We start from the raw sequence: 14,744 nt of genomic DNA, 5'->3' as shown, positions 1-14,744 counted from the left end.
CTCCATATGTTATCCTTACTGTTTCATTACTGGGCCACAAGTAAATATATTGAACATGCTGCCTCTGGCATCCATAGGACACCCCACTCAGCTTTTTCCACGTGAAATTTTGATCATTCATTCTTCACTTGTAACTTGTAGTGGATTAGAAATGATCACCTGATAGCTGCTTCCCAGGGTTTGGATAACCTTTAGGGAGTTAGTAGTAAAACTGTTCAAAGAGCAGATGAGCCTGTCCTTGTTCCTGGGATCACATCCAGTGTCTGTGAGCTCTGCTCCTCTTCACTTGTGAACTCGATCTGTGCGTTTGCCTCTCCAGGATATATTGCACAGGCACATCATGCTGTTTCTGAAACATAAAATTTCCTACTGATTTTTTTTTCCTTGCTACTTAAGTAAGGCTGATTGCTTAGGAAGTCTTGGTAGCCTTTTCAAATATGAAAAGGTAGCAGTGCCCCTTGGCATCTGATAGGTAACTGACTGTAGTAGAAACCCGGTGATTTTGGAGCTGGCATGATTAGAGCTCTCCTGGGTCTGCTATTGATCTTGGCATGTTGCTGCTGCATTTGAAGGGGCTGATCTTTGAAACTAGGCTCCAGGAAGTAGTTTAAGGATGTGTTTGCATCCTGCTGAGCACTGAAACCGTGAGGATTTCAGTGGGAAGGAAACTCATCTTGAAAGAGATGCGGTCTTTATCTGCTTTCCCTAATTAGTGCTTCATCTTCCGGAAGGTGGTATTTTCCACAGCATCCCCTCGCAGCAGGAAGCCAGTGCTGGGGTTAAGTGCCCACTTGCCCAAAGCTTACCTGGTCCTGTGTCCTGAGAGCTCTGTTTCCGAGGTGCCTGAGCTCAGGGCAGGTGTTTGCTGTGCTGTCCCCACATGGCTGTTTGCACACCTGTGGTGGCCCTTCTGCCAAGACCAAGTGTTGCAGAGGCACAGTTGGTTCTCCAGCGGGCTCCCAGCTCCTCACAGGTCTGTAAGCTCTTTTAGTGCTGTCCCTCAGTTCTTTGGAACTCATAGTTTCTACGGCTTCACACCTTCCCCTGTGTAATCCACTCCCAGGTCTGTTGTGTGCCACAGTCAGGCTTTAAAACGTTTGTGTGAGGTGGGTGCCAGCAAGCGTCCATTCTGTGGTTTGTTCCCAGAGCTGCTTAATTAACAGGGAAGCCCAAAATCTCTATTTTGCATGAAAGCAAATGGAGGCTCAGACAGGCAATGTGATTTACTGCAATCATTTAGCAACCGATACAGGAGAAAACCCCCTTTCACTCCCTGCACCTCAGTGCTGTAACCCCAGGGCCGCATGTATGCCTTACCCCAACCCCTGCAGCAGAGTCAGGGTGGGTGCCCAGGTATAACTGGGGAGGTTTGGTGCAGGGCCCCCCCATCCCATGTGCTGAGGAGGTGCTTGGCCTTACCTGCATCATCTCCTGTGGCATGACAGGGCTGTGCCTGGGTGTCACGGGGGCCAAGGCCTGAGCAGGGCTCAACTGAGCCCAGCTCAGACCAGCACAGGAAAGGCTTGTGGACAGCTGTATCCCCAAACGCCCATCCCAGCTTTAATTACACTGACACTGCTGCCTGCGTGTAATTAGCAGTTGAGAAACTCTGAGTGTGATTTTAATAAGCTGAGAGTAATGCAATTTGTCTTTTCTATAAGAGATGCTTTGCAAATAAAAGCTGTAATTAAAAAGCACATGGTCAGGGCAATCAGCGACTGTGCCGTGGGTGTGTGACTGCTCAGTGTGCAGTGTGTTGGGCACGTGGCCTGGCCTGGCCTGGCACAGGGGTCCCCCTTTGGGGCAGTCTTCATCATGGGGTTCCTGAGAGACCAGCATGTAAAAACTGCAGGATTTGGCTCAGTTGTGGCTTTTACAAAAGGTTCTTCTCCATCTTCACAGATCTCCGTTGATATACTGTTGTTTTTTGATAAGAATAAGTCTCCTGGGTGTCATCCTCCCCATTGCTTTTCATTCCTGTCACCATTGTGTTTCTGTGTTCTCACCCACAAGCCCAAATTAGCTTGAGGCTGGTGGGATCTCTGTGGCAGAGGCCAGCAAGGAAGCCAGGGTGGCATGGGGAGAGTCAGGAAGCCTTTTCAAGAGCAGCCAGCATTTCTGGTAGCCTCAGATCTGGTCAGACCAGGCCCTGGACTCTGCCTCTCTTTCCTGCTCCTTCCTGCTCTCTTAAAAAAAAAAAAAATCCGTATCTATAAAAAGATAATCTCTTTTATCTAGTATTCTGTCTCTGCACAATTCTGCCCTGCCCTGCTGGAGTTCAAGTTCATTTCTGGCTGTGGGAGCTCTCATGGGGGAGCAGCCCTGTTAAACCCCAAGGTCTGTTTCCCCCAAACCCCCATAACGCACCAGGCTGATCTCACCACAAATTGTTCCTCTTCCTCAATGCTATGGGGCGACTGTGAGGGGACAAGGTGGGCACAGCAGCTGTCAGAAAATGGTTATACCCACAGCATCAGAGGGCCAGAGTTGTTGGCTGGTGTGGGGAGGGGGGAGAGTGGGAACATTGCTCCAGCCTGTTGGCAAGCCCTTTTGCCTCCATCTGCAGGGGAAGGTGAGAGCCTTTCCCAGGGAAGGCCAATCTACCCCCTGCAAAGGTCCATTTGTGCCTGATGGCATTGGTTGCCATGGCTCTCAAAATTTAGGGGGTGTCTGTGTTTGTAGTACCCCTCCTCTTGACCTGTGGGAGACACCTTGATCCTTGAGAGTGCAGAGCCAGAGGTATCCCATGCATTGCCATTTCTCCCTGGGAAGGTCAGGGGTCAAGGGGCTCATGTCGATAAAGGGGGTTAAAGCAGCTTTGTGCTGTGCCCTGCAGGTGTGACTGGCCCACTCTGCCTGCTAATTGCAGCCCTGGCACATTGGGCAAACAAACAAAGCCTTCCCCAGAGATCAGGTTGAAATGTGGCGAAGGCATCTGTGGCTCCCAGTGGCAGTGGAAATGGGAGCAGGTGTGGGCTCAGCAGATGGGAAAGCACCGGCATCTGCCCCGTCCCAGCATGGAGAGGCTGTGACGTAAAGGCTGAGCAGCCCCTGTGTGTGGGGTGGAGGGGCAAAGCTCCTGTGCAGGCCTGGTTGCTGTGCAGTGCTGTGTGTCCAGCCCCTGCAGCTTGTGTGCTCCTCCCAAAGCCAAGTGTGTGTTCCCAGAACTGTGCTGCTACAGTCTCTGCCTCCAGCCCAGCTGGCCCCCTCACACTTTCCTACACAGGTTCCAAGTGCTTTGAGGCAGAGGTTTGTGATTCTGATCTCTCATAAGCAAATGGCCATTTCTGGTGCCTTTTGCAGCACCTAAACAAACAAGTCCTGAAGGAGATTGGGCCAGGGGGGAGATGAACCAGACAGGGACTCTTTTTTCTGATCTGTACTTGAGATGTGAGTTCTGTTCTTCTGGTAGCATGAGGCATCTCTCAGGACAGAAGACTTGTTGGTGTTTTAGCACTTACCCTTTCCTTATTCCTGTGTTATGCTCTGCCCAGGGGAGGAGATGCCGCAAGCACCAAACCTGCCAGATTTCTGCATTCAGGTGCAGAGGCCAGTCAAGACAGGCTCCTGTCTCTGGGGTCTTCTTTTGTATGAATTTTGTGACTGCCTGCCTGGAAAGCACAGAGTCACCCAGTGATTTCAGGGTATAGCCTCAGGCTGGTGGAAGCTGAACATACTCAGCTGCTTTGCTGTGGTGGGCTGTGACAGGAGCCTGTTCCGTTGTACAATGGTGCCCATCCCACGTGTGGGCCATGGCTTGTGGTTTGCACTAAGAGTGGATCTGTGGTGTGTGTTTCTCTTCTGAGGTCAAAACCAATGGGTTGCAAATGGCCACACAGACATGAACTGGATTGCCCAAGCCTTAGTTGGACTACATGTGAGCCTGAAGCAATAGGGCAGTATTGGAGCTGCAGTGAATGACTTCTTTAGAAAGAAAAATTCGTTTTTTTCCTGAGGCCGTTGTTCTGGGGAGCAAACCCAGAGAGTATGAAGTGCTGAGAGCCCCTGGAATAAGAGTTATAAATCCAGATTCTCTCTTAGGGTATGAGCTGTCTTGCATGGTGTGCACCTTTCCTGTGTAGTGCTATATGAACTATTCGTATGGCTGCTGAGCACCCTCCTCACCTGCCCACAGCAGAGAAAAGGGTCCCAGTGTAAAGATCCATGAAACTCTTGTTTTTGGGTGTTCGTCCTAGGGATAGGTTTGCCCTCTGAGGCCAGGCAGTAGTGTAGCCAGAATGTACATAGCCCCTGCCCACTCAGTGCCAACTAGAGCTTTATCCACAGCCTTCTCAGGGACTCAGTGGAATTTCTTCCCTTGCAGCACCTGAACAGCCATCAGTGGCTCTTTGCTGGGTTGATTCCCACCACTCTGTGAGCTGAGTGGCCCTGCAATGCCAGCAGAAGGCACCCCCAGGGCTGGGTAAGCAGGTTGACTTTGGGGATAACAGATTTGGGGATGGCTGCACTGCTGCTCTGCCCTGTCCCTCTCTGAGAGGCCACTACCCTGACCCTGCCATGGGGTAGGAGCTGCTGAGCGGTCTCACTGAAATCTTGTCATACTAAGGTAACCCGGGACAGATTCTGGCTTACCAGGATGTGCTGAATTTTATGCTGAGAGGTTTCATTTGTTGCTCCGAGAGCAGTAGAGCTGATCCTTCAGCAGAAACTGCTGAGAAAGGAACAAGAAGTTGTGGGGCTTCCTGAGAAGCACAGCTCTCATGAGGCGAAATTTGGGTGGGCTGCACATGCAGATCTCTGTGGGTCAGTGTTCATTCATGTCCAGGAATAACTTCTGAGCCTCACATCTCCAAGTCCCACTGATTCTTAAGCAGAATGGAAAGTGGACCTTGGCTCTTGCTGGGGAGGTCTGTGTTCTTCTGGTTGTAGGGCCTTCTTGCTTACGTTAGACTTTAACAGTAATTAGTTACCCAACAACTTTCGGTAATAAGGTGCAATTTTTCCATTAAGTGGCAAACACTTTGAACCTCCCCCCAGCTCCTCCGCTGCAATCTAATCTGCTGTCACTTTTCACAAGGAGATGGAGGGTGCTACCTTCACGTTTTATTAATTTTCTGTTTGCAGTGGGGGAGAGACCAAAGCCGTGAGGAACACTGAACACAACATCCCATGAAGCTCCAGGCAAGGTGCTGTAGATGTGTCAGCCTCTGCACTTGTCGCTTCCAGCTGCCTCTGGGTTTACTGTATATATCAGGCATGTGACAGGGAAGAAAGGTGATGTCTAGGAATATGGTTAAGGAATATGGGGGGAAGATTGCTTATTCTAGCCCAGGCACTGACCTGAAGCTCTGGGCAAGATTGTCTCTGTTGTCCTGTCTCTGAAGTGGGGATATGAATGCTTTCCTCATGTGGGCCTGTAAGGCTCCCTGGCCCTGATAGTAGCTTTAAAATGCTGTTAAATAGTGAATTTTTTTGTGGTGATGATAATAAGAATTTGGCAATCTGGACAGGTTATGGAGTTTGGAGATCTTCCTGGAGGTGCAGCAAGTACTGGAGGCTCATTATTTGGCAGCTTTACACAGTCTCCCCTGTGTCTATCTCTTACCATGAGTGTTGGTGGAGAAATAGGGGAAGGGACCTATTATGACTCTGTTCTTCCTCTTTGTGCTTACAGTTTGGTTGGAGTTTACTTTGTCACCCACCCAGAGTGTTTAGGTTGTCGCCAAACAAACTAAACTTGTCTGTCAACCTGTCTCCTGTAAAAAACATGCTGCACCTTGAGCAAGTGAGGAGCTTTCCTTGGGATGGATGGGCCCTGCTGCAGTTGTGGTTGTACTGAAAAATACCTGTTGGGTGCACATTCTTGTTTGGATAAGGATAACAGAACAACTCAATGTTAATTGTTTCTGTTTCATTTCCAACGACTCCAAAGCCAGGACCCCTCCAAAACAACAGAACAAGAAGGATTCTGTAATTTGCAGGAGAGTGCAAATATAGTAGAGCAAATCTTGCATCTATAAGAGAAAGCTAGTTTGTCTTGGATCTGAAAAAAATCTCTTAGGCAGCATTCCTGGCAGTTAAAAGGGGTTCTCAGTCATCTATCTGCTTTCAAGTCCCTTGACACTATCAAAGCAGACCCATTCCTCAGGATCAGTGAGACTCAGACTGTGATGTGCAAAGGAATGCTCCTTACAGTGTTGCAAATAGCTCCTTTACTTGAGATGTCAGTGTTGTGTAGACAGGGGACATCTCTGGCTAAAAAAATAACCTGTGAAGGGGTAAAGGTACTGTTGTTCTCCAGTTCACTGTGCATTGCAGAAGCAGCCCTTCCTGCAAGAGTCATTCCCACATCTCCCTTCCCCATCCAAATCTAAGAATTACCCATGGAGGTTCCTGTCAGTACGAGATTTTGGTTCTCTGAGCTGGTGGTATTTATTTGGCTGCTGTTGTGTGATCCTGTGGATCTTGGTGCCATTCCTGGTAGATGACAGTAACTCCATGAATTCCACTTTTTGAAAGCCTGGACTGGCCCCTGCCTTTTCCAGTTGCCTCATCTGAGAGCACACAGGAACCTTTTGTTAGACCTGGAATCTCCCTTTATACAGCAATCACAGAGCTACCCGACTGATTGTTTATAACCTTTGAATTAGGCAAACCTTGTCTCAATGCCTGATGTGGCTTTTCATGGTCAAACAAGCCCTTCAGTGAGCGATCAACAAAACTGAAATGAAGGAAGTCAAAAATTAATTATTTTCCCTTTGGACAGCAGTGGTACATCCTTGAGAGATTTCCTCTCCATTCAGAGAGTTCAAAATTTCCTCTGATGGAGAAGGGCAGGATGTGCCTCTCAAGAGCTTCCCAGGTCAGTGTCCAAGACACCACCTTTTATGGGATGCACATGCCTTCACTACAGAGCTCTCAGCCCCTACAGCCATGGAGCTGGGCAGTGCTCCAGCATCAGCCAACTTGGAAGAGTGCAGGAATGGGATTTTCTCTGTCAGGATGGGTATGGGGTCCCAGTGCTCTAATGCAGAGAGTGTCCTCCCTGTCAGGATTTGTGCCAGGGGAAACCAGCAACTTGGCAGAGAGTTGTTTGATGCATGAAGAAAAGAAACAACTCCGTCAGTACAGATTCACTCCTGGGACTATCTAACATCAAAGTATTGTCTCCGCTCAAGCCTGATCTTTCCTTGCTCCCCACCCTCTACACTGTTCCCTTTACCGTGAGAAAGTACGGCATGGAAAGTGCTGGACCACTCTGTTCTCATCTTGCCCTGTGAGCCAGCAATTCTTCAGGGACAGGGAGGGGGAAGGGTGGCATGCCTTTACTGCTCAAAGATAGGGCTTCATTACATCACCCTCCCCTTCTGACCACTCCCATATATGAAGCCTTGCTGCCACTCAGCTCTGTGTGACTGGTCTTGTTTTTGGAGTCCCTGCTTCTGGGAGCTCTTGAGGAGTGAGAGAACCAGGCAGAAGCGCCTTCTTTTGGTGTCACTGGCTGAAGGTGAACTGCATCCAGGGAGAACAGAGCTTTTAAAGTAGTGAGTAAACAGTGTGGTTTTATCTTATTGTCTCCATATTTTGATTGGATTGGGGTGTGAAATAGAGGAGTTGTTTCCCTTTATTGCGTACCTTTCCCTCTCACTAATCCCACTTTATTAAAGGGTACCTTTGTTTCACAAGCCTTCAGGCTCAGGTTTGAAGAGCAAGTGTTTCTCTCTTGCAAGGATTGACAGGACTTGATCTACTGTGTTGACTTTAGATTGCCTCAGTTAGCGAAGGCAGCAGGGTCTCTGTCCAGGACACCTGGACTGTCACCCTTTAGGGGAGCTGCTGTGGCTTGATAGGGTCAGGAGTACATGGACTTCAAGAAGGATTGGGGTTTCTGACAGGCCAAGATCAGAGCCAGGAGCTGGAAGTCTAGTGACCTGGGATCTCAATCCCATCACTGGGGAAGACATTTCATCTCTGCATGGCCTATCCAACCCTTTGAAGGTACTATCTACCACCCAAGCTGATGTTGGTCTCCTCTCCTTTTTTGGGTTGAAAGGGTCTATGGAAAGCTTGGTGCAGGGTCATCGGCCTGAGTCAATTTGACCCTGGTAGTGCAAGTGACAGGTCTTGCTGATAAGAGAAGTGCTGTTTTAGCAACCTGACACAGGAAAGGCTCCCAAAACAACCAGAGAGATCAGAGCTACACAAACATGGGAAGGCAGATTTCATGGGGTCCTAAACATGAGAAATTCTTACTTCAGTCAATGTCCCTCTGGCAAGTGGTGTTCTTCAGAGAAATCGAGGTCTAAGAAGTGGGCTGAAATCCATAGATCTTGGATATCTCTTCTTTCCATGTCATTCTGGGCTTCTAAGTGGTAACCTGAAAAATGTAAGCTCTGTCAGTGTGGGAGGTTAGGCACTGGCAGGTTTCTTACCTGGTACCTAGGGGAAAGGCTGGGAGGCAGGTGCAGAACCAGAAAAGCTGCAGGGACAAGGGGATGATGCTGAGGGTGTGAACCAGAAGCAGAGAGGAAGGGCAATGCTGTGGGAGAGAACAGAGCTCCTGATGCAGAGCAGGCAGAGCACAGGTCAGGGGATCACTCATGTATGTGGAAACTGGCCTGTGAAGGAGAAAGAAATGTTCTGAAATAAATTAAGCAGTCCACATTTAATTCTTTGTAAAAAAAATTCTGTTGCAAAGAACTATCAAGGGCAACTGTATTTGTGTGAAAATGAGCAGATTCTACCCAGGAAAATGAGTATTTAGACACACAAAGGACCAGAACAGTATGTGGGAGACCCTGTGCTCATTATATACAAATAGAACAAAAAGAATGCCCTCTTCTCTGTGTGTTTGGAAAAAAAAGACCTGCTCCTGCTCTTGGCTGGATCCCCTCTAACATGTCAGAGGTGGGCTCTCCAGGACCACAGCTTTTCTCTGAAGGTCCCAGTCCTGGGCTGCATTTCCTGAGCCAGGTGTCCACAGCAAAGAGGAGTGAGATCAGGAGAGGCAAAGCTATTCAAACCAGCTCTGCAGTAATTAAGGTACTCATCTACCTGTAGAGTCTTGATTTAGCAAAAGCAGGTGAATTTAAGCAGGTAGCTACTAATTTTTTTCAGTTGGAAATAGCTCTTTTCCAACTTCAGCTGAAGTCTGTGAAACCTCTTCAGTGAATGCAGTCTTGAGTTCATTTATTATAATTGGAATCCAGGGGTTTTGGTGGCCTCACCCACTCATTCAGATGCTCTACAGTCTATAAAATACGTAGTTATCTGCTATGGCAGGTATAACATTACATAAACCTTACATAAACCCTTCTGCAGAGCACCAAGAAAGTCCAAACTTCATCTATGATCTGAGAGCTTCAATGTGCATGTGAAGGACAGGTCCAAGTGCAGCGGTCATGCAAGACTGGGGAAAACCTCTAGCCTTGAGAGAGGGCATAGTTCATTTTTTGCCCTTCTGTTTCCCCTTTCTCTGTTCTTTCACCTTTTTTGTCCTCCTATCTTCATTCATTTATTTTGTCCTCCTTCATTCCCACTTTCTCCGTTTTTCCCTTCATCAGTTTAGGTTTTCTTCTTTCCCCTGTCTCCAGTACCCCTGTCCCCTTTTATTCGGGGGTAGTGAGTTTGAGGGGAAGCTGTGTGGGACTGTGCTGCTGAGCTCATTGCTGGCTGCTGGGGAAAAGGCAGTTATGTCAGCTGCAAGAACATAGTCCCTTTGGTGGTCTGACAGAAAGGCTTTTCAAAGATTAAAGGGCTTTATAAAACTGGTAGATAAATGGTACAGATTGATGTAGATTTTGGAAACCGCAGAGCTTGACATAAAATTAATGAGTAAGACTGAGTTGAGGTAGCAGAGAGATAAAATTGAGGAAAAATGATAAAAGAAGGCAGAACCTGGACAGAGGACAGCCACCCTTTTCTGCAAGGGAGGAGCAGAAAGGTTTCTTCTTCAACAGCAACCAACAACCTGCAAGCACTGAGGAGCCCTGGTAGCTCACACAGCCCTGTCCCAGCAATGCTGCTGCAGCTGCCTCTGCGGTTAGAAGGATATAATCAGAACTGGTTAAGTGTGGCTGGCAAGAAAGGGTTAACAAACGTCCCTGTTTACCAGTTATCTTCCATTTGCTTACCTTTGTCCCAGGGAAAAGTGTGCACCTGTGAGTGATTATGGGAAAACAGATCCATAAAATGAAACCATGTGAGTTTAGTGGGTTGCTCCATTTGAGCAGGCGAGTTACAGTGAAAGCAACTCTCACTGGAGGGAAGGAGGTGCTTTGGCTGTGGACAAACATCTGCTTGTTTATTTTCAGCTCTGAAAGTCAACTTTTGTGTCCCTGCTCCTAGTCAACTTGACCTCTTGCACACCAGACATCTTTTCCAGTTCTTAAAGTACCTTTTCTCTAAGAGTCTCCCCTAGTGACTTTTCCAGGGTTTTTTCAGCAGTGATCTCTTTTTTAAATCAGTGTTTCTTAGGTCGTGTTAGCTTAAATTAGAATTGTCTGCTACCTGTACAGCTGGTACTTAGCTTCCACTGGTTGCCCTCATCATGGAAGAGTGGAGCAAGGGGTCAAAAAGGGAACTATTGTTTAGCAGGAAGAAGCCTCACATGGTTATTAACATGTCTGTGTTAGGGGGCACTCAAGATACTATTTTTGATGTTCAGGTAGTATTGGATTGCAACATTGCTCTGTTAGAGGGGAAAGACTTCTTCATGGGAAAAATAATTAGCCTGCAACAAGAGGTAAATCTACCTAAGCTACAGAATCTTGTAAGAGTGTCTATTCCAATAATGCATTGGGATGTTAAAACATTGGGAAATTGAGGCGTTGGGTTGCTTGTTCTGCTATAAAAAGTAGGAGTCTGAACAGGAGATGTGGTCTGTGCTCTGTGAGTCATTGCTGGTGTTGCTTCATGGAATTCCTACAGAAAAAATCAACAAGGGTGGGGGGAAGAAACAAAAATAAAAACTCCCCAGAAGTGTCTTGGGTTGCCTGATGCTTTTCAGTATTTGCAAGTTCTGTGACAAGAGGTGTGAAGGCATTTCTTCATATGCTGAAAGATGCACTTCTGTGTTGCTCAAGTTTCAATGTAATAGTGTGTGCTAATTTTTGGGGAATGTTAAAGATTACCATGTCATGAACATCACAAATGGAAGGAGGTGGCAAGTCCTTCAGGAAGTTCTTTTTTCTTTATTTGCAATGGGTTGAGAAGAGCAAGTCAACAATGCACCTGCATTAAATATGGCATTACTATTTGAGGTGTGGCTTTGCAGCTTGAAACGTGTAAGGCTGAGTTATAACAGGGCTCTCCATTATATTAGTGCCTAGACAGAGATACTTGATAGTTGCCAAATATTCCGTACAGCTGAAATAAGGTAGCTGTGCACAGCACAACCTGTACACAGCAAAGTGTTCACCCTTTGGACCTGAAGGCGCTGACTTCAGGTTTTGTAACTTTCTCTGACCCCATCTTCAACTCTACTTGTGCATAAGTGAAAGAGTAACTTGCTGAGGAGCATCCAACTTGTTCTGGCTCTGTGCTGGTGTGAATATGCCACAGATGAGGCTGCATTGTCCTTGAAGAAGGACAGAATTTGCTTAGTTTTGGTGGCTCACTGATATAAACCCTGCCTTTCAGCACTGAAGGTGAAGTACTACAGTGGGATAAATATGATTTAGGACTGGGCTTTCTTACAGCCTTTCTGTGTCATCTTGCACCCTCTGAGACAAATGTGACAGGAAGACTCTCTTCTGACCTAGACCCACTTCAGGGACATAGCAACTTTAGAACTATGAAAATATTAAGCATAAATCCTGGAACCATCACAACTACAGGGTCAGTAAATTAAGAAAAGGGTTCTGCTCAGTAGACTGCATCTTAAATTCCCTTGTTAATATCAAAGGTGTGACAGACTGAAAGTGCAGGTCGATTTGTTTGGGGCAGAGACCAGACACGTTTCCACACTGTCTGCTTTTTCAGAGGATAGTTGTGTGCTCCTGTCACAATTTTTTCTGTGGAGCATCAACAAATTAGACACAGTGAGAGGGGTGTGTGTTAACAGCTGAATGTGGCCTGCAGTCTGAATATGTGCTTCAGACTGGCTGGTAGGAACAGCAGATACATCAAATCCTTCTGAGCCTGCAGAATATTTTCTGTGCCAGTATCTATTTTCCAGAAAGCTTCCATTTTTTGCTCAAGACCTCTTGGACAATAGCAATATAACTGAAGGGGCCTGTGCTTTTCATGCAATGTCTTGAAAGGGGTATTTGAAAGTCATCTTTGAAAGATGGGCATAGGCTATATTCCTTCCCAATATCTCAGGGCTGAAATGCTCATCTTTTATAGTACTGTTTTTTCCCCATGTAAATGTTAAACAGAACTCCATTTTGTGGCTATTATAGAAAAGAAGATGTATTTTTAGGCAGAGAAAATATCACCCTAAAGCTTTTAATCTTGGAACTAGGCCAAACTTTGTTAATGAGTCAGTGTTGTACAGCTACTATCCTTCTGCATCAAGTGGAGATCTGGTGTAGCAAAGGTTGGTGTGGGGCAGAGGGACTGGGCTGGTTTGGAGTTGAGACATTAACCTCTTGATTGATCCCTGTAAGTCCAAAGATAGCATCTAATGGTGCTGACTGGGATCCAGGCAGCCTTTGCTTCATCCTGTGTTTCATCCTATAAAGTGCCTTCTGGCTAAAAGTCAGGCTTAAAACATGTGGGCTTGAATCCTCACTGTGGCTGAGTTTCAGGCAGGCTGTGGTTTGCTTCTGTTACATTCTGGATGGGCATTCAGCATTTCTGGATGGATATTGAGCCTGTTTTCAAAGGAGGGTCTGGGGTTTCTAGCAAGCCATGGACAGAAACAATGGCCCAAATTTTAGTGGCTGAGTCTGTAGAGTCTGAGGACGGTTTGTACAGCTCCTTACCTTCAGTCTGTGTTCTGCTGGCTTTTGTGCTACACTCTTCAACAGCCGGTGAGCTCCAACCTTTGACCTGCAACTGTGTTTCCAGACTTGGCCCAGGGACACATGTAGGATTGTTGCTTAAAATCCTCAGTGAGGTTTGGTGATGGAGGGTGTGTTTCTTCATCCCTGCCTTCCTGCTCTGCCATCCTTCCTGCCAGAGGGTGCTGCTGTGGGAGCAGGCATGGCAGAACAGGCATTACATCTTTTCCTTGCAGCTGGAGGATTAATCTGATCTGAACCTGATGCCAGTTTAGGGTGGTGTGGCTGTGATTGCTGAAGGGCAGGTGTGTGAACTGATCAGGTGCTCTTGCACTGCTGGCAGCTGCCCACACTTAGCAGACAGGTTATTCCCACCAAGTGTAATCACAGCTGAATCTGGCAGTCCGGGTTTAAGCTGAAGGGACAGACACAAAATCCAGTCTCTCTGTGAACACGGGGGTTTAGGCAAGAGTGGTGTGAGGGTACTTGACCATGTGGAGACACCATGTACTTAGAATCACAGGACAATTTAGGTTGGAAAAGACCTTTAAGATCTTCGAGTCCAACCATTAAGCCAGCACTGCCAAATCACCACTAAACCATGTCCCCAAGTGCCATATCTACGTGTCTTTTAAGTCCCTCCAGAGGTGGTTACTCCACAACTTTCTGAAGTAGCCCATTCCAATGCTTAACCACCATTTCAGTGAAGAAATTTTTGCTAACATCCAATCTAAACCTTTCCTGGTGGTGCTTGAGTCCGTTGTATTTGCTGAGTTGCTTAATCAGAACTTCAGAGCTAGCAACAATGTGAGGAAAAACATTTGTACCACATAGGAACCAAATCCAGGAACACAGAATGATTCTGCTCTTGATAAACAATCTTCGTGGATCCTGAAATATGCATTTTAAGAGGTGTGGGTTCTTGACTCTTCACCTAGTCAATGATTACTTCTGCATTCCTCTGATACTGTGAATTCAAACATAATGAGTTTCATCTCTGTGAGCAGTACAAATACCAAATAGTACACTACGAGTTTTAGAGAGCTTTTAAGGGAAGATAAGTGGTTACTGCTACAAGGATGTTCTGCCCCTAGAAAAGGGTTCACTTCCTGAGAAAGGACATTCAGAGGCGATCAGTACACACAGATCTGTGCAAAAGGACAGGACCAACTTGCAAATATTCTGGAGAGGTAAGGGGGAAATAGGAATTACCTTCATTGAACCATTCCCCTCAGCCTGAAAGTGCTGTGTGGGATTTCTTATTCAACAGAATGTGTGAAAATGTGACTTTTTTAGTAAGCAGATGAAAGCTTGCCAAAAGAGAATGATAGGACCTGACTAACCAGTCTGAATAAGCTCAGGTCTAATAAACAACTTCTAGTTTAATGGCAAAAGAGCACCTGAAAACATCTTTTGCAACTGTTAGAAGAACTGAGCTATTTTGATGTAGCATTTTGACTTTAAATTGGGAGTGGCCATAACAATAATGTTTTAAATGGGTTTATAAAACTTTGATAACTCACGTTTTTGAGATTGAGTTTGCCAGCTGTGGATTTCTGTGAGGTCCTCAACTAGGAAGCACTGTGAAAACCATGTGAAATGGGGAATTTTGTATTTATTCTACCTTTCTGCCTTTTTTTTCCACTTCATAGTTTATGCTGAAGTGTCTTAAAATAAAAATGTTGGATTTGATGCTAAAATTTTTGCAGGAGGACATGAAGGATTTTTGAGGAAAAAGTTGCTTCAAGAGGAAATTACTGTTTCTTCCTCAATGAACTCAGTTTGATCTGCATTGGGCAGAATACTACATGCCATTAGGCTTCAGAAAAGCCTGTG

This window comes from Coloeus monedula (genome assembly GCF_965178545.1).
Source record: "Coloeus monedula genome assembly, chromosome: 18".
In the NCBI taxonomy this organism is placed as follows: domain Eukaryota; kingdom Metazoa; phylum Chordata; class Aves; order Passeriformes; family Corvidae; genus Coloeus; species Coloeus monedula.
The sequence above is the reverse complement of the archived record's forward strand: the minus strand, read 5'-3'. Positions refer to the sequence as shown.